The sequence below is a fragment of the Herpailurus yagouaroundi genome, unplaced genomic scaffold (genome assembly GCF_014898765.1).
Source record: "Herpailurus yagouaroundi ecotype Mexico unplaced genomic scaffold, PumYag 190, whole genome shotgun sequence".
NCBI classification, from domain to species: Eukaryota; Metazoa; Chordata; class Mammalia; order Carnivora; family Felidae; genus Herpailurus; species Herpailurus yagouaroundi.
Genome location: NW_024412421.1, coordinates 20071474 through 20090683, shown reverse-complemented (window position 1 = coordinate 20090683; position 19210 = coordinate 20071474). Strand labels below are relative to the sequence as shown.

General features: G+C 45.5%; 2 protein-coding genes across 4 annotated transcripts in view; one reads left to right on the top strand and one right to left on the bottom strand.

Moving 5' to 3' along the window:
• Window positions 1-14896, bottom strand: part of ZFP90 (ZFP90 zinc finger protein) — a 121071-nt gene extending 106175 nt beyond the window's left edge. The window contains exons 1-2 of one of the 2 annotated variants that reach the window (XM_040442909.1): window positions 14429-14896; window positions 7286-7446 (exon numbers count right to left, since the gene is read on the bottom strand). The gene's annotated coding sequence lies outside the window, so the exon portion shown is untranslated. The remainder of the gene's footprint in view (window positions 1-7285; window positions 7447-14428) is intronic. The other variant, XM_040442910.1, reaches the window with a different exon arrangement.
• A 107-nt stretch (window positions 14897-15003) lies between these two features.
• SMPD3 (sphingomyelin phosphodiesterase 3) overlaps window positions 15004-19210 on the top strand; it is an 83671-nt gene continuing 79464 nt past the window's right edge. For both annotated transcript variants that reach the window (XM_040442903.1, XM_040442904.1), the window contains exon 1: window positions 15004-15181. The gene's annotated coding sequence lies outside the window, so the exon portion shown is untranslated. The remainder of the gene's footprint in view (window positions 15182-19210) is intronic.

Genomic DNA, 19210 nt, shown 5'->3' with positions numbered 1-19210 from the left:
TTCTTTCTTTCTTTCTTTCTTTCTTTCTTTCTTTCTTTCTTTCTTTCCTTATCTTTTTTTTTTTTTTTTGAGAGAGAGAGAGAGAGAGAGAAGGCAAGGGGCAGAGAGAGAGAGGGAGAGAGGGAGAGAATCCCACAAGCAGTAGAGAGAGAGAAGCAGGGCTTACCCAGAGTGGGACTCATGTTCACCCAAAGTGGGGCTCGAGGTCACCTGAAGTGGGGCTCAATCTCACCTCATGTGGGACTCAAACTCATAAACCATAAGATCATGATCTGAGCCAAAGTCAGATGGTTAACGACTGAGTCACCCAGGCGCCCTATAGTTCCTTATTTTAATGTTGATAAATTATTTTGAAAGAGAGAAAGAGAGCGCCAGAGCAGGAGAGGGGCAGAGAGAGAGAGAGAGAGAGAGAGAGAATTTCTTTTTTCTTTTGAGAAAAATAACTCATGTTAATGACAGGAAAATTTTAAACTACAGATGGGTAGAAGGAAAACTGGCAGCTAGTTAATATGTAAGAATATGTCTTCCAGCTCCTTCTCTAACCTGTATACAGTGGGTTCATACTGTATTTACTTTTTTCAACCACCTATAAGGAATCTAGCTCTCCAGGATTCAAGTGCCCTATCTACCTGACACATATCTGCCTGCCCTGGGCCCTAGGAAAGGAGTTTTAGAAGAAAGAGTAGAGGGTGCTGTGAGCTTAACCTAAGGAGAAGAAAGACACTATGGGCTCTCCCTGGAAGGTGAAATGGCCACTTCTGCTTCAGGGACCACAATGCCTTCACTGAATAATCATGTTAACAACCACCTCCGGACATCTGTGAATAATCTGGAACCTTGTAATTTGTGCTTTTGGAGAGTTCCACAAAGCCATGGTGTGGGTCCCTCACCAGGGGCATTCAACTCATGGCTGAGAGGAGCCAGTGAAACTTGAACCTTAGCCATAACAAAGTAGGAACAAAGTTCAAAAGATTAAACCTGTTAAAAATGCCAACAACCACCCTGAATGATTGTTATCCTAAAATAACATAGCAAGTGAGCCTTTTTTCTCATGGAGCATCCCAGTGTACTCTCACTTGGCCTGTTCAGGAATGAGGGGATGTGCTCCAGACCCCCAGAGGTACTGCCTTCTTCTGCCCACAGTCAAGTCCTGTGACCCCTGCTCTTTCAGCCTTCAGTACCAGGAAGATAGAATATGGTGTTTCTTTCATGCCCCCAGGACATAGCAGTGGGCCGCATTGCCCATGAAGTCTCTAAGAAATTGATGGGTAAACTGGCCACAGGTGGCCACATGGTGTATGGAGAGAGCAGAGGCCCAGATAGACCAGGATTTTCAACTTGGTCCTGCCCCATTCCAGACCTTGAGAAACTTACCTAATTTCTCTGATTCTCCAGTTACTTGCCTATAAAACAGGGATTCTTGTAAGGTCATGAGGATGAAACTGGGACTACATAGGTAAAACACCTGGAAACTTACGTGGCATATAGGTGATGCACAATTAAGTATTAATTTCTTTACCTCCCAGCCCAGTGGACTTTTCAGACTTGCCATGACCTGGAGCATCCTGGATATTGAGATGAACAACATTCATTCATTCAACCAACATTTACATAAAGTGTCTATACATCTAACACCCTGGAATATCAACTTCATTTAAAGTTTTTAAAATATGATTTTAACACTAAGACAAATATTATGGAGGAGAATGCAAATTTTGTATTAAATTTGAAAGAAAAAACATAAGTCATTAGGCCCATGCCCTGGACTTCCCAGGGATCCCATTCAGGGCAGCTTGAAGATGCTAAGATGCCCAAGGACATGACCTCAGGTGCGATTCACACAGATCTCCACCTTTTCCTGCTGTAAGATATGAACCAGAAGTGACACGGCCCCTTCCTAGGAAATCAGCGTAGAAGCAAACTGGCCCAGAAGACAAACCAAACAATTACACAGTGAGTCCTCGGGCTCACCACCCTCACTATCCCGACAGCCTCGCTTGCACAATCTGTCTTTCTGACTTGCGAGCAAAAATCAGGGCAGATTCTTCCAAGATGATCCTCAATTCTCATGAAAAGACACTCCCAATTCTAGGAAAACTTTGTGAAATTTGTCACATCTAGGATGTTCAGCCAGTTCAAAGTTGTTTTCCTTACTCCCTCCCATTCTAGCCTTCTGCTACTTCTTGGGTCACCTTCTAAGGTCAGATTCTGGGGTGTGAACTGGAGTGACCCTATCTATTTGTTACCTGTGTCTTGCTGGACTCACATCTGTTGCTGCTCTTAACACAGGTTGACCTGGGCTGGAAACCAGATCTCCTGTGTTTACTTTCTCATCAGAAAAATGTAGCTCCTTCCCTGAATCTATCACCATGTTAACTAATTTCAGTATTTGATAGAAACAGAGAAATGGTGACAGTGATCACCTCTGAGTGATAGGACTAGAAGTGATTTCTATATTCATCATTTTGCTTACCCATATTTTTTTATTTTTAACAATGAGCATGTAATATTTGTGTATAAACAATGAGAAAAATGTAAGAACCAGCAATCTTGTCGCTTAGTTCTTTCTTAATGATTTTACATTCTGAATTTAAGCTCAACATTCAAAGCAGAAAGTCACAGAATGTTTTTCCGAAAGATAAGATACGGGAAATCCAATAATTCCTGAAGGCACTTAGGATGAGCACCGGGTGTTGTATGTAAGTGATGGACTACTAAATTCTACTTCTGAAATCATTATTACACTAGATGTTGACTAACTTGGATTTAAATAAATTAAAAAAAAAAAGAATGGGGGAAAAAAAAAAAAAAAAAAGAAATCCAGTAATTCCTGCATATTGCCCTTTACCAAGCTAAACCAATTTCCGGTTTATCCTTAGGTTTACAAGAACAAATGAAAGATTTTTAAAAGTTTATTTATTTATTTTGAGAGAGAGAAAGAGCATGAGCAGGGGAGGGACACAGAGAAAGAATCCCACATAGGCTCCACGCTGCCAAAGGAGAGCCCAATATAGGGCTTGAACTTATGAACCTAAGAGACTATGGCCTGAGCCAAAATCCAGAGTCGGTTCCTTAACTGATTGAGCCACCCAGGTACTCCTAAATGAAATTGTTTTTAAAATAGGATTGATTATTTATTCAGTGTACTTTACATACAGTTAAGGTTATCTTCCTATGAATCAAAATCACAACAAAACTAGAAAAATTGCTGGTGAGGTAATGGAAGAAGAAATTCAAAGCCATGGTCTTGGGAGATCACATTATTCTCCAAAACAACTTAGTAACCCAAGGAAGTAACACCAGATGTAGATTTTAATTCCCTTTTTACAGACAAGGATTCATTTAATTCTAGTAATTTTTTTAGTGCTTTTATTTATTTATTTATTTTTTTTTTTTTTTGAGAGAGAGAAAGAGTGTGAGCAGGGGAGGGGCAAAGAGAGGGAGACACCGAATCTGAAGCAGGCTCCAGGCTCCGAGCTATCAGCACAGAGCCCAATGTGGGGCATGAACCCACAGACTGTGCAATCGTGACCTGAGCCAAAGTTGGATGTTTAAGCGACTGAGCCACCCAGGCACCCCTAATTCTAGTAATTCACTTATCAAATATTTGAATATTTACTATGCTCCAGGCATACATAGTTCTAGGCACTGGGGATACAACAGGAAACAAAACTAACAAAAATTCCTACCCTCATGAAGCTTGCCTTCTGGTCAGAGAAGCAGAAGATTCCCATGCAGCAAAACAATCTTTAGCACAGTTTTAATACTGTTTCTACTGTTTTACTGCCATTTTACTTAGAGAAAGAGAAATTTCTACCAAGTCCTTATTTACTTGTTTATTTGTTTGTCTGTTTTTGAGAGAGAGTGCATGCAAGCAGGGGAGGGGCAGAGAGAGAGGAGGACCGCAGATCCAAAACAGGCTCTGTCCTGACAGCAAGAGAACCCAATGCTGGGCTCAAACTCTTAAACTGTGAGATCATGACCTGAGCCGAAGTCGAGCACTCAACCAACCGAGTCACCCGGTATCCCCCTACCAAGTCCTTCCTAAGTGTGGCTAGGTTTACTGTTTCTTGCCATAACTCTGCTAGGAGTGGGACAGACTGCATGCCAGTACCTTTGGAGTCAAAGTAACTAGAAAATTGGTGAGTTACCCAACCATAACCTTCCTACAGTGAATGTCTTAGGATTTAGCGGATACAAAATGGTTCAGATGTTCCCAGAAGAAGCTAAAGTGTCCCCAGGTATGACTGGAGTAGAGAGCTGAGCTAAAAGGTTGAGATACCTCAACCTGGGATGTTGGGACTGCCATGGTGGGCTACTGGCATAAGCAGAAACAGAAATGGTACTAACTTAGTGAGAAGGAGATTTTTAGCTCCATGTGAGAGAAAACGTTTCAATAGCCAGAGATGTTCCACAGTAGAATGGGCAGTAGGAAGGGCAGTACTCAGGCTCTGACAGTGGATGGCTGGCCCATCTCTCCCACTTACTGGCTGTGTGACCTTGGGCTAGTCTTAGAACCTCTATAGGCCTCAGTTTCCTTGTCTGTAAAATGGGAATTAATTTTTTTTTAATGTTTATTTATTTTTAACAGAGAGAGACAGACAGATTCAGAGACACAGCATGAGTGGGGGAAGGGGGAGGGAGGGAGACACAGAATCTGAAACAGGCTCCAGGCTCTGAGCTGTCAGCACAAAGCCGGACGCGGGGCTCGAACTCACAGATTGCGAGATCATGACCTGAGCCAAAGTCGGACGCTCAACCAACTGAGCCACCCAGGTGCCCCTGTAAAATGGGAATTAAAACGGTACCTAGTTCTGGGCACCTGGCTGGCTCAGTCAGTAGACCATGCAACTCTTGTTTTCAGGGTTATAGGTTCAAGACCCACGTTGGGTGTAGAGATTACTTAAAAACAAAATCTTTAAAAAATATAATATAAAATAAAATAAAATAAAATAAAATAAAATAGTACCTAGTTCATGGGATTATGGTGAAGATTAATAAGAGAAAGCAAGAGAAGCAGAGCTCACCCGAAGTGGGGTTCATGCTCACCCAATGCAGGGCTCAAACTCATGAACTATGAGATCATGACCTGAGCAAAAGTCTGTTGGTTGCTTAACTGAATGAGCCACCCAGGCGCCCCTATTCTATGCTGTTTTTATGGTGGATTTTATTCTATTTGTTTTGATATCAAAATAATATTATATACATTCATATTTGGCAAAATGATTAACATTTGGTAGTTGTGATGTTAACATCACAAAATCCGTGGCTATAGCAGGGATAGAACCTACAACTCCCTACGACGATTCCTCTCAACAGGGCTTGATGCTACCACATTTTGGATATGACCATGGTCTGAGCCCAGGACACGACCCCTGACTAATCAGGGAATGCCCTAAAGCAAGAGCACCACCAGCCATACACACACCCAACAGGGCTGATTTGAAAGGCATCAGGGGTTCAAGACAGAAAGTCCCCAGGGAGGCTATCCTCAATGTCACAAAGATCCCAAGAGCCTACATCTGAACAGAGCAGCAGTGCCAGCCTGAGCCCCACTCTGGGACACCAGAACTGATAGATGCAGATGGCAGCCTGCAAGGCAGGACTCTGGAGGCATAGCCAAGCTGGGCTGGAAAGCCAAGTTATAGCTCAGTGGGATGAAGGGCAGCCTAAAGGTAGCACAGGACAGGACCCCAACCCAGTCATAATCCCTCTTGTGATTGGGGGGTGGGGGGGGGGTGGGGGCGGGGAGGGGGCAGAGATTCAGACAGGATTCTTCTTCCACCCCAGTGAGGACACTCCAAGGGCAGCTGTCCAACCCCAAGAGACGTGCTTTACAGCCCAGCCCTACCTCCTGGCCCTGGCTGTTGGTAACAGTCCAAGGGCAGGAGACAGCAAGCAGCCAATCTACTTATGTGTGCCCAGCAGGACCTCTAGCAGCTGCCATCCCCATACCAATTGCCTTAGGGTCAGTGGGCAGCCTTACTGTTGAGCCAAGGTACAGGCCACAAGTTCCTGCCATCATACCCTCCCACTGGCCAGCTTTCCAGGCATGCCTAGGCCTGTCTGAACTCTCGCAGGTAGAGTTCAGGCCTATCTCCCCCACTCCCCTCACACCCACTACAATAATGTCTTGTATGTGTGTGGTGCTTAGTGCTTTCCAATACACTTTTCATATCCTGTATGTACTGATTAGGATTTTTAGTTGTAAGCAAAAGTAACTAACTTTGGCTAATGTGCACAGCAAAGGACATAAATTAAAAGATAGTGAGTAAGTAGCTCACAAAATTTCCAAGAAGGTAGAAAATCAGGCTTGGAAGCACGCAGTCAGAAACAATGCCCTAAACCCCAACTCAACAGTGGTCTAAGAACACATTACTGTGACCACTGAGTCTGGAATGGCAGGATACCATCCCTGCCACCTACACCACAGACACCCTCATACTGGATGCTGCTGGCAAAACTGCTACCACTTAAACTGAGATTGTACCCATCAAATCACTAGAAATAGATGCTGCTCCTTTGCTGTCATTGGCTTCCAATTCAAAATTGGTGAGGTGTAGCAGGAGGAAGGGGGCCTGTCTGACTGGAGGAGCCTGAGCCTCAAGCCAATGTCCACGCCCTAGCTGTAAAGGAAGATGGCTCCACCTCATGAGGCATAGGATTCCTCAAGCATAGGAAGGAGGCTCAGTTGCTAGGCAACCAAAATGGGTGACAAATGTTCAACTTTGCATTGTACTCAATCATCACACTAACACACGAAGTTGTCAGAATGACTCCTATTTTCCCCATTTTATTTATTTTTTTAATGTTTATTTATTTTGGAGAGAGAGAGAGAGAGCACGCGCGCGCATGGGGGAGGGGCAGATAAAGAAGGAGACACAGAATCTGAAGCAGGCTCCAGGCTCTGAGCTGTCAGCACAGAGCCTGATGTGGGCCTTGAACCCACGAACTGTGAGATCATGACCTAAACTGAAGTTGGACACTTAACCGACTGAGCCACCCAGGCGCCCCTTGTTATCACCATTTTAGACAGCAGGAGTGTGACCAGAGCAGCTTCTCTACTGATATATTGATATAAAACAGGGAGAAAAGCAAAGTTTTGTTTTCAGGTTTAAAAGATCAACTGCAGAAATGTGTGACCTGGCTACAGGTCACTTTAAGAAGGTCTCAGAATCTCATCTAATCTTAAACTTCATATGAACCCAGCTGAAGAGGTGGCTGATATACCACTGCAGATTTATGGGTGGGACAGCATCTTGGGTTCTAGGCCTGCTGGACTTACCCAGGCTTGAACATTCTAGTCTGGCCACATATTTGCAGAGAGGGGCAGCCAAGGTAAAGAGGTTCCGTAACATCTGGTATGTGGGCTCTGAGCTTCAGAGGGCAGAACTGGGGCCACACGGGAACCACAGGGATGAGCTGCCACCTCAGTACCTGTAGAACCTGGCAAAAACAAGATACACTTCCCCATGACGTTGTGAGTCTCTATTGCCAGGGATTTGCCAACAGAGGTTAGAAAGCCATCTACTAGAAATTTCAGTTGAACTAGATGATAAACACAATCTCTTCCAACTCTAAGATGCTATAAGCCTCTGATGTGTGTTAAAAGGGCAGGCATGACCCACAAGTTAGGACAATGACCCTCCAAGAACCTCCTAGGGACCTAGTGAATTAACCAATGACAAAAAGATAAGAAAAAAAAGAAAACAAAAAATGGGCACTTTTACTAGACATCAATTATATGCAAAAATACAAAGAAGAATCATTTTATACTTTACATCAGCCAAAACAAAAAGAAATGTCTAATGCTGGAGAGACTGGGATAAAATTGGAATTTGTGCTAGTGACTGGATAAAGTGGGTACCACTTTTTTGGAAATCAACATGGCAAGTAATATCAAAACACCAAAATTATTTTTAATCCTTCAACTCAATAACTGTTCACTTGGGAATTTACCTTAAGGAACAATTTAAAGGGTAATTGCTATTGACTTGGAAGTACTCATTACATCATTATTAATAATAAACAGTAAGCCTTAAATAGGGAAGAGATTAAATATAGTATAGTTTTGATGGAATATTAGGCAATCATTAGAGATGGTGTTTATAAAGAATCTTTGTTCCTTGAGGGCAAGTCCTGCATCCTGTTTACTACTATAGATCCAGCTCTGTCTGAAACACAGAAATAGTTCATTAAATATTTGTTGAACGAATGAGTGAATGAACAACTGAACAAATGAATTCAATCTTAGCAAGAGAAAATGCTTATTACATGTTATGTTAAAAAAAAAAAGCAGAACTCAAAATTATATCTAAACTATGATTTCCAGAATATGAAAGACTATATATACATGTGTCCTACATGTAGAGTGTAATGTGGAACGAATTTTTAAATAAGATGTTTGGGTTACATACTAGGGATGATGTGTTATTCTTATTTATTCAACATGTCTTACTGAGTATCTATTATATATCAGGTGCTGTGCCACATGCTGTGAATACAATAGTAAAAACAAAAACAAAAACAAAAAAACAGAGACAGTCTCTACCCTAATGGGTAGTTTATGTTAGTGGGTTACTGGAGGTGTGAGTGGGAGAGAGATCGAAAATAAACAGATAAGAGAATGTATGTCAGATGGTGATAAGTGCTATTGGAGGAAGAAAAAAAAAAAAAGCAGAATGGGGGATAGAGAGTGTTAGGAGAGGAAAGGCTGTCATTTCATATGGGTGTCCATGAGGATACTTGGGAAAAGAGCCTCCAAGCAAAGGAAACAGCAAGTGCAAGGGCCCTGAGGCCAGAGTGTACTTGGTACACTCAAGGAACAGCAAGGAGATCAATGTGCTGAAACACGGGGTACTAGGAGATAAGGCAGAGATGCTACAGGAGTCAGAGTATGTTTGCTTTCAGTGAGACAAAGAAGCCACTGGGAGTTTGAGCAGAGGTGTGATGAGATTTGACTTACGTTTAGAAAGAATCATTCTTTTTACAAGAATACGTTATGAGAGTTTAAGATAAAAGGAAGTATTTTAAACAAAGAAAAGATTATCATAACATTCATGAACTGATTTACAAAATACTTTCTGAGCACCCCCACTATTCTCAGGGTCTGGAATAGCAAAACTACTTCAAGATTACAAAGACATTAACCATACAAAAATATTTTTAAATAACATTGGGTTTTTTAAGACAAAGATTGTTCATAGCAATGCAGCGATTTTGTCATTTTTCTTTAAAAACTATGAAAAATCATTTTTCTCAATTAACATTTAGATGCAATTTCATATTCTATACCAAGTCCCATAATTGTAAACTGAGCTGCTTCTGGGAAAATCTTTTTTTTTTTTTATCTTTTAATGTTTATTTTTGAGAGAGAGACACACAGAGTACAAGTGGGGGAGGGGTAGAGAGAAAGGGAGGCACAGAATCTGAAGTAGGCTCTAGTCTCTGAGCTGTCAGTGAAGAGCCCGATGGGGGGCTCCAACCCACAAACTGCGAGATCATGACCCGAGCCAAAGTCGGACGCTTAACTGACTGAGCCATCCAGGTGTCTCTGTTGGGAAAATCTTAAAGTTGGCTGCTTACTTGACTTGTCTTACATAGCTCACATACAGCACTCCTACAGCATCACTCACAACCCAACATTACTGATAGGAGGCCCTTGTGGAAAGTCTGTATGTGCTGGCAAGATTATCTGAAAAACTAATAGAATCCTTGTAATCCTTTTCAAGGATGCAGAAAGGAAAATGGCTGCATTTCAAATTCATGGCATTTCAAAGGCATGAATTAAGCTCTAAACTCTACATTTGAAAAAAAATCAACACAAGTTCTCTAATTTATGTTCTAAACTGAGAAAACAAATCGTTGCTAAGAAATGAAATTTGCAAAAATTTTAAAACACATTTTCTAGTTGATATGCACATACTTAAATCTACAAACTACACCAAAATATAAACTGCAGGAAACACTACATTGAACTTGGTTGATACAACTTCACCATGAAATCTAGAATTGTTTTTCGGTTTCATTAAGTTTATTCCTAGACATCCTGCCTTTTAGGTATGTATAAAACTGATCATGTTGAGATGATACCTCTATGAAAATGTACAAGAAAGTCATGGCTCTTATGAGAGTGAGAGGGCTTCTTCTTAGCTCTCCAACATCTTGATTTCTGTGTCACTCATGTCAGAGGTTTCTGCACCCTATCCCTCCTTCTTACCATCTGTTAACTTCTCACTTACCATATATTTTGACACAGAACTACCAGGATTCCTCTCTCCATCAAAGCAGCCATCTTTATGAGTGACCTGCCAATGACCTACAAAATTGCCTTTCAATGCCTTCCCATGACCTCCTCTGTCCTCTCCAGTCACCCTGCCATTGCCCCTGACCAGAGTTCCTCTACCTCTGATCAGCACTGCCTGCCCTCCCTGCTCTTCCCTCCCACCCATCACATCATTCTTCTTACTATACTAAGAACTCCACCCCTCCACCTCCACCCCTCTGCCCACTCCATCCTGGCTTCACCTCCTTCCTCTTAGTGGCCCAGCACTCCTACCTCTCTTGTCAACATCTCCAACTTCCTTGCTTTCTGGTCTCCTTTGTCCAGCAAAGCCCAGCCCTGGAACAGCCTCACCAATAGCCTTTCCCACGCCTATCTCAGCGTTGATAGGATGCTGAAGAAAGCCTCGAACCCTACAAATTAGTGCCCCACAAACCCATGGCTTTCAACCACAGCAAGCCCTCACTACTGCCCTGTGGTGCGTGTGGACTGCTATTAGCTTTCCGTCCTCTTTTCCACAGCAGCCATCTTGAATGTTTTCACTCTTTTTCCAAGCTTTCCATTCCATCCAATTCCCTCACACTGAGCAGATATCCTTGCCTCTGACATCACATAAGAAGTAATGGCCACTGGGTATGAACTGCCTCCATTTCCTGATCCCATCTCCCAACCACCTGGTACCCACCAACCTACCAACCTACTTGCATCTCCAACTCCTCCTTCCTTTTTCCCCTCCCGTCTTAAATGAAAAGTAGGCCCTCCTCCTGCCTGAGGCTGAGTCTGAACTCTACCACCTTCTACCATCTTGCTGACCTCACTCCATCCTTCCGCCCTTCTCTTTCCTTTATCCTCAACTGTCCCTCTACTGGCTTTACCCCATCAGCATTTTTAAATGTCCTAACCTCTTTCAACTTAACCAAATTGTCTCTCAGCTCTACATCCTTTCTGGTTTTCTCCCTCCTCCCCTTCAAAACCATTTCTAAGAGTTATCTACGTTGGTATTTCCCAAAGGATTTTGGTTTTCTCTTTGACTCTCTCTGGTGAAGGATTTTACCATTCCCATGGTTTTGATTATGATGTATGTAGTCCTAACTTGTTAACTTATGACTCTTTTTTCCAGATCAGATCTCTCAAGTATGATAGGCTCTCAGGATCTGTTTTCTTGGTTTGAATTAGTTTTAGGGTAATAGACCCTCTGGTTATTTCTTCTTTGGACATAAATTCCCAAATATTAAGGCACTTTCCCAAGCCAAACCTACTGGACATCTCACCTGGTTGTCTCCCACTCATTTCAAACCCACCTGCTCCTTTACTATTCCTCACCTCAGGGGAAAGTACCACCATCCGTCCACCAAGTTTTCCAAGGCAGACATCCAGGTATCATCCTTAACACACCACTCTCCTCCAGGCCCTCAACTCATCACTCACAAAGTCCTTTGAATATTTACCTCCCTAACACATCTCAGATCTACCCTCTCTTTTCTATCTTCATAGATGCTGTGCTGGAACACTGCAGCAGCTTCTGACCTACATTCCAGCCTCATCTTCTCCTGGTCATTTTCCACACAGGCCTCAGACTTTTCAGAATACATGTCTCCCTAAAAATCTTCATCTTTAGAATAAAGTTATATTCCTTAGCCTAGTATACTAGGCTCTTCAAAACCCAGCCCTGGTTAATCCAACCCCATGTCTGAGATTCAACATTCTGGTTAATCCCCACAATATTTAATCAGAAGACCTATGGAACTTCACTGAGACCCTTTTTTCCCCCTTTAACATGGTAGGAGTCTAGCTCAATGTTCCCCTAAAATCCTTTGTAACCCTAGGTTCCAAGTAGCTAGAATTCCATTCTCTTAGGCTTCTATTTTCTAAAACCACCCCTAAAAAATGGCAAAACAAATATATTGAGCATATACCTGACCCAAATCATACCACTAGTAAGAGAGAGAACGGAAATTTGAACCCAGATTAGCCAGGACACCACCTCCTGCTTGTTTATTCACAGTCAAACCAATTTCTGATAATCCAAGATGAAGAACATTTTATTAAGTGCTTAATATTTGTGAAGTGCTTTACATAAGGCATCTCATTTATCTATTAAAACATTGTCAAATAAGCAAACTGCAGATCTGATCATGTAGTTTGTGCAAGTTTGAATCCCCCCACCTTTACCCTATTAGCTGCTCCCTAAAACCAATAAATACCATTTTACAACTGAAGAAACAGGTCCAGCCCAGGGTCACACATCGAATTGGAGGCAAAGTCAGAATTAGAATCCAGATTTTCTGACTTCACTTGACCATGTGGATGATGCTATTTTAGTCCCTGCTTTCTGGGAGAATCACGGAACCCTGGTTTTCACTATTTGCAACGATTTCCTGAAAAGTAGCCCTACTACTTACGGCTACGCTGACCTCCGGAGTTTCAGCTGTGGCTCTACGCAGCATTCTTTGTTAACCTTCTGTTGATAACTCTGCCAATGCTCTGTTGATGCCCATCCTGTGGCCTAATCTTCCCCCACCTACTTTTCCAAAAACCTCTGCTCTCACTGCATCCAGAGAACTAGGCACTCTGTGTCAGCACAAATCCTATTTCTTCCCCCTCCTTATAGTTTTCTCATCTTCAGTAAAGAGGCCCCATTTGTTTATCCAGCTCCAGTGGCCTTCCCTTATGGTTTGTCTGGATCAAAATCCCTCTGCCATGCCTCTTAGAGGTCCTGTTATTTCCTCCCCAAATGCAACCCATTTTACTCATTCCCCCATCCTAGCCTTCCCTCCGTGGATATCATCAACTCAAGGATGACAGCGTTGCTTTTTCTCAGGATCTGTCTCTTGGGTTTGAAACAGGTTCAGGGTAACAGTCCCCCTGGTTATTTCTTTGGCCATGAATTAATTATACCCATATATTCTCCCAAGAATGCTTTAGCTGAAATACACCCAAAAGTCTGGTGGGGTGACATATGAAGCATGTGTGGGATTAATTGGACCATCTGGCCAACACCAGAGCCCTGAGTGGAAAAAGATTCAGGAAAAAAAAAAAAAAAAAACTAACTAGCAAGGTGGGACATCACCACCAGGGCCCTATGATGCTGAGCAGAGAATGAAAGAAGGGCAGGCATCTCAGACTGTCATTGCTTCACAACTGACAGGGGCAGAAGATCTTTCCCAGAAAGGGAGTGGGAGGTAGGGAATTTAGGCACAGAAAGAAGGGCAAACAGCTAGAAATAGGGGAACATGAAGAACTGATGACCTTTAGTGGAGAACTGACAAGACTTCCAAGTAATGATCAGCATGAATCTATGAATCCCTAGTGTCATAGAATTCTAAGGACTCTCAAAGCACTCAGGCAAAATTCCAATCCATTATATGAATGACAAACATTTCCTCATGAGGGTGGCATCCCTCTAGTTGAACGTTTTCAGCAATGGAAAATACACAACCTTAGGAAATTAAGAGCACGGAGGTGTGAGTAAAATTCAATTAGTGTTCAATTCATTTTCAACTCAACAAATATCTCAGAGTACCTACTATGTGTCAGACACTATAGGCACTGGCTTATACCTATGAATAATATAGACATGGCCCCTGTTCTGTGGATCTTATCATGTGGAAGATGGATACATAAGCACACAAATGGAATAGGGGAAGTAGAGGGTGCTGCTCATATGCAAGGTGGAATACCTAATATGGAGCCAGACATCTAGGAAGGCTTCACAGAAGACGCAACGTCTAGGCTGGGGCTTGAAGAATGTGAGGGGTTAGCTGAATACAAGGGTGGAGGGAACCACCAGAGTGAGAGAAAACGGGTGGTTAAGACTTCCCAGACACCAAAAGAAGTTCAGAGTGTCGCAAGAACAAGGTGGAGACCAGATTTAGAAGGGCCCTTAGAGCAATGTTGAGAGGAGTGTGGGCTTAATTCCATAGATAATGAGGAGTAGCGCCCTCTGGCTACTCTGGGGAAAATGTTGCCGTATCAGGGATGGCGTAAGGAGACCAGAATCCTGGATGGGAAGACTGGATAAGACCTTGACGGCTCAAGGGATATGACCAAAGTAAAGCACTCCTCTATAAGTTCGAGACAAAACTAAAGCGATAAAGTTCAGAATGCCACACTCTCAAGCCACAGGTCTCCTCCGTCCTCTCTCACCTTTTCTGGGCAAACCAGAGCGGCTCGACCTCGGTTTGCCCCATCACCGCGGACTGTGGGCAGGGGGACGGCTCCACACCCTTCTTCTCAGGTAGGAAAACTGAGGCCCAGAGTCCCGTGGAGGGTGCCGAGGACAAAAAAAAAAAAAAAAAAAAATCGAAACGGCCTCCCAAGAGGCTGCCGGTAGTCACGCACAATCCGAGGGTCCCGCGGCCTGCCCCATTTCTCAGTCAGCCGGCCCCAACCAGCCGCCTTTGCTATGGAAACAGTCCTCCCGCCCTCCTCAGCGCCTCGGTTTCTTCATGCACCCTGGGAAATGCAGTCCACCCCCGGTAACCTGCCCGCGGCATAAGCCCCCTTCGTGTCCTTAAAGGACTACGAGTTCCAGAAGGCAGTACAAAAACTCCGACAGTCTCTAGGGCATGCGGTCTTGACGAAAAGCTAGAGAAACCCGCCGGCTGGGCCGAAGAGAGTGGAGAAGGCGCCCCCAATGGGCGGCCTTCTGGGCGTGGCCAGGATCTCCATTGGCTACGGCCGCGCAGGGGAGGCGGAGTCAGCGGAATGAGGCGCGGAGCTGTTCGCCGCTCCAGGTGCTGAGTCCGAGGGAGGCTCCCGACGCGAGAGCCGCGGTCTCCGCCGCCGCCACCGCCGCCGCCGTCACCGCGAGAGCCACCGCGGGAAAGCCGGGGCAGTGAGGAGCGCAGAGGAGCTCGTTGCGCTGCCGAGCGCTGACAGCCCTCCCTCCTCTTTGAGGTCGGTGCTGCTGGATTCTCTTTTGTTTTATTGGGGACGGAATGAACTGAGATGAGGGGGCCTGGGGAGTTGATGGGACCTCTCCTCACCGCCCTCAACACCATCTGTCCCGGAGAGCTGCTGACTGACTCCTTGCGGGCCTCTCTGTGGCCTGTCGCCTGAAGTCGGAGCAGCTTGCGTTAGTTTTTGTTCTATGGTAGAGGGGATTCTCGAGTGTGAGGGGCAAAGGCTGGGGGAACTCCCCCCGTCTCTACTGAGGGGGCGTTGGGGAGCTTGGAGCCTTCCCCCACCCTTGTGCCTGATAACGAGGCTGCTTGGATTATTGAGGATGGGAGGGAGTGTTATGGGATGAAAGGTCCAGAGGCAGGGGGACCCTTCCCCATAACACCTGTACTGCTTGAGGTTACAAAGGGGGTCTGGATGTGATGGATGACACCGGGAAACTGCTCCTCCTCTGCTCAGACCCTCCTGGGCTTATTGAGGAGGGGCTGTTTGCGATGTCAGGAAGATCCTTTCCGTGCCCACCCCTCTCCCGAAGCCTAGGTTTTTGTGAAGAGGAGAAACGGGATGGAGATGGAGACGGGACTCTTCCCCCTCCCACTTGGACCCGCCTCGGTTATTGGGGGAGGGGAGTGGGACGTGAGGAACTAGAGCCGGGGAGACCCTTCCCCACAATACTTGAAGTCGCTGGCACAGGAAGGCACTGACGGATTCTTGGGGTCCTCCATGCTCGGGGCCCCGCGCCTAAGGTCTGAGTGGCCTGGGTGTGGATGTGCGGTGGGGGAAAGTAAGAAGGGTGCAGGGAATCCACCCGACCTCCCCCTACTTGAACCTTACCTCTCAGGCCCTCTCTACCTGGATCCAGGTCAGGGGCCCAAGTCGAGAAGACCCTCCCTGTCCCGCTCAGTCCCGCCCCGCCCGGCGACCCGGCTCCTGCACCGCGGCAGGGAGCCAGACGCGGATGGGCACGTGCGGGGCGGAACGGGGCGGGTCCCCTCTCTAGCCCTACGAAGCTCCAGGCAGACGCCCCCTGAGCCTCCAGACCTTTGGGACTGCTCGGCTCCACGCGGGGCGCGCCCCAGATCCGGCTACCGAAACCTGCTTCCAGGGCGCGCGGCGGCCGCTTCGCGAACAGGGCTTTTGCGCTCGGCCCAGGCATCCTCGTTAGGACAAAGCGGCGGTCTCCGCACTGGCGGGCCTGCGCCACCCGCTGGGCTGGGGGCGCGGCTAAGGGAGGGGGGGCTCCGGGCGCGGCGAGGAGAGCTTCCGCGGAATCACGCCGGGAGCCGGGCGGGAGACAAAGCGCGCTAGCTTCTCTCGGGCCTGCGCGAGCCGGCATGGAAAATCCCGAGGGAGGAGGCGGCTGCGCCCTGGCTCGGTACTATGCCCTGCATCCTTCTTTCCCGCACATCACCCCCTAACGCTGGCCGGGCACCCCAGGTTGCAGTGTGTGCAGTGGTAACCAGGGTTCCTCCTGGGGGACATTCAAGATCTGTGGCCACGAGGACGCACGCGGACAGGCAGGGGGCTCCGCCTGGAGGGTAGGGTCCCAGGATTCAGGAGATATAGATGGACCGGGGTCTGGAGAGGCATCCTGACTCGATCTCGCTACGCTCCATCAACCATGTTAGGTCAGGTTTGATTTTCGGGTTCGAGTGTATGTGTCACCGTGTGTTTGCATGGGTGATGATGTGGGTCAGAGTGTGAATATTAACGTGTATGACTGTGTGAATTGCCAGTGTGTGCTCCAATGTTCATGTGTGTGTCATGATGAGCTTGTGAATCTGTCTGTGTGTGCTTGTGGGAGGAGGAACCACTCTCTGCTGACCTTAGATGTTGGGGGTGTGGGCAGGTTGGTTGTCTCTTCCACTCTAAAGCCACAGTAATAATTTAGGGTTCCAGTGGGTGCCCTCAGGGTGAAGGTAGCTTCAGGCTGCCTTGGGCCTAAACTGCATGCTTGGGTGTGGCCTAGAAGATAGGACATCACAAGTATGTGGAGCCCTCGTCAGCCTTTCTGGGGTCTCAGATCAGACCCTAACATCTCCACCATTGCCCTGCCCTTCCCATCCCTCAGAAATCTTATCCTGCTGCAAGGGGTTGCCCTGAGGCCCAGAATTTCACCCCACCTCTCCACGTGAGCTTCCAAGTGGGGCTTGGGGGGCTCATCAGCATAGTCTTTTATGATTTTGGGGTGCAAGATATTGTGGCAAGGAAATTTCCTCAATTTGGCCTCCATGCCTGGAAGGTCTATAGGTCTGGGGTTGCCAGTCAGTGGCAGGTGGCCTCTCAGTAATACCAGGTATACTCACAGAGAGGGTATGAGTGTGGCACACAGATACCACTATGAGTGGACACCCCTAGAGGATGACAGCCCTCCCAGACCTGCCCATTCCCAGTGAGTGACCTCAGTTTCATAGTACTTTACAGCAAAGGTGTTGTGTGGCTTTGAAACAATACCCACCAGAGACCCCCTTCCCATAGGATGAGGGGCTAGACAGTTTTGAGTGCAACCACAGAAAAACCCATTATTAGACAGTGGAGCCACCATCCAGCCCAGCCCTGCCTGATCCAGTCTGAAGTATCCACTGCCAGTATCCACAGCGACCTCTACTGGGAAAAGTAGTAAATTTGCAACTAACACTCTCCCTGAGTGTGGAGGTTCAGGGTGGGTGTGGGCACTGTTAGGTAAAAATCACAAACCCTTTCATATGGGGCTCCCTGTCAGCCTTTCGAGTCCTAAGTTGATATTCTTAATGGAAGTGACTTCAAACTAGTCCAAGCAGTGAAATTGCTACTGTCCTTGCCCATACAGAAGTATTTGAAGAGGGCCAAAAGGCCTTTGTCCAAGTTTCCATCCAATTGGGGATGGACATCAAATCCATTTGTGAGGAAAATGCATGGAAAACACTTATCAAGTTCAGGGAGTTTTAAGCATCTTTCTTATCTCTTCCTCTCCTACTATGATTCCCACCCTCCCCTTCTTATTCCACTTTCTCCTCCTCTCTTCCTCATTATTAGCCAATAACATATTTTTGTTTAATTTTTTTCTAATGTTTATTTTTGAGAGAGTGGGGGTGGGGGAGGGTCAGAGAGAGAGGGAGACACAGAATCTGAAGCAGGCTCCAGACTTCAAGCTCTCAGCCCAGAGCCTGGTGTGGGTCTTGAACACATGAGCTGTGAGATCATGACCAAGCCAAAGTTGGATGCTTAACTGACTGAGCCACCCAGGTGCCCCGCCAATAATGTATTTTGAAAGATAAGCCTTCTTTTACCTTGTTGAAAATGTGGCCCAGAAAATGCAGAAATCAGAAGGCTATTACTAAGTACAAAGAACTGGCCAACACTGGCTCTCCTAGATCTAACGGGAGTAGGGGAGATGGATGAAATATGCTCTGTCTTAAATGCTTGCCTGGTGACATGTGTCTCTTCTCCCAGAATTGCTCTGAAGAGATTTCACACAGCCACAAAATCTTTAGAGCTCCTTAAAGGAAAGGAGGTATTTAAATACCTAGTATTGTTCTTACTTTAGCATCCATGTGATTTGCATTGAACTACATGACTCAGTATCATAAAGTAAAAATAGGACCTAATCTCTTCCTTGCCTGTTCAGAAGGTGACTGCATATGTGTGTTGCATTCTGCATGAAAGAGTGAAAAGCTAAATTATCTCATAAATTGAACCACCTGCTTATTCTGATTAGAGAATGGCACTTAACATCACCTACAGGCAGTAACATTATTTTATGTTTCTTTTAATTCATACCTGAATCTCTTTGTCTTGTAAAACCTTTCTTCATGCTCATACATTATTACTTTCACTTGAAGTTAATCAAGAATGTTTAATCCTTGTACAAAAGCCAAACAAATTAAATATCAGCAGATACAGGAAGATGTGGGTGGTGTTTCTGTTCTTGGGCTCAAAAAAATTATTGGAGTTCACAGGAGAGTAGTAAAGGGGCTGAAGAGTTAGTAAATCTTATTTATGGGTGTAGTTAACAGGTTCATGAAGAGGAGAAGCTCCTCAAAATTT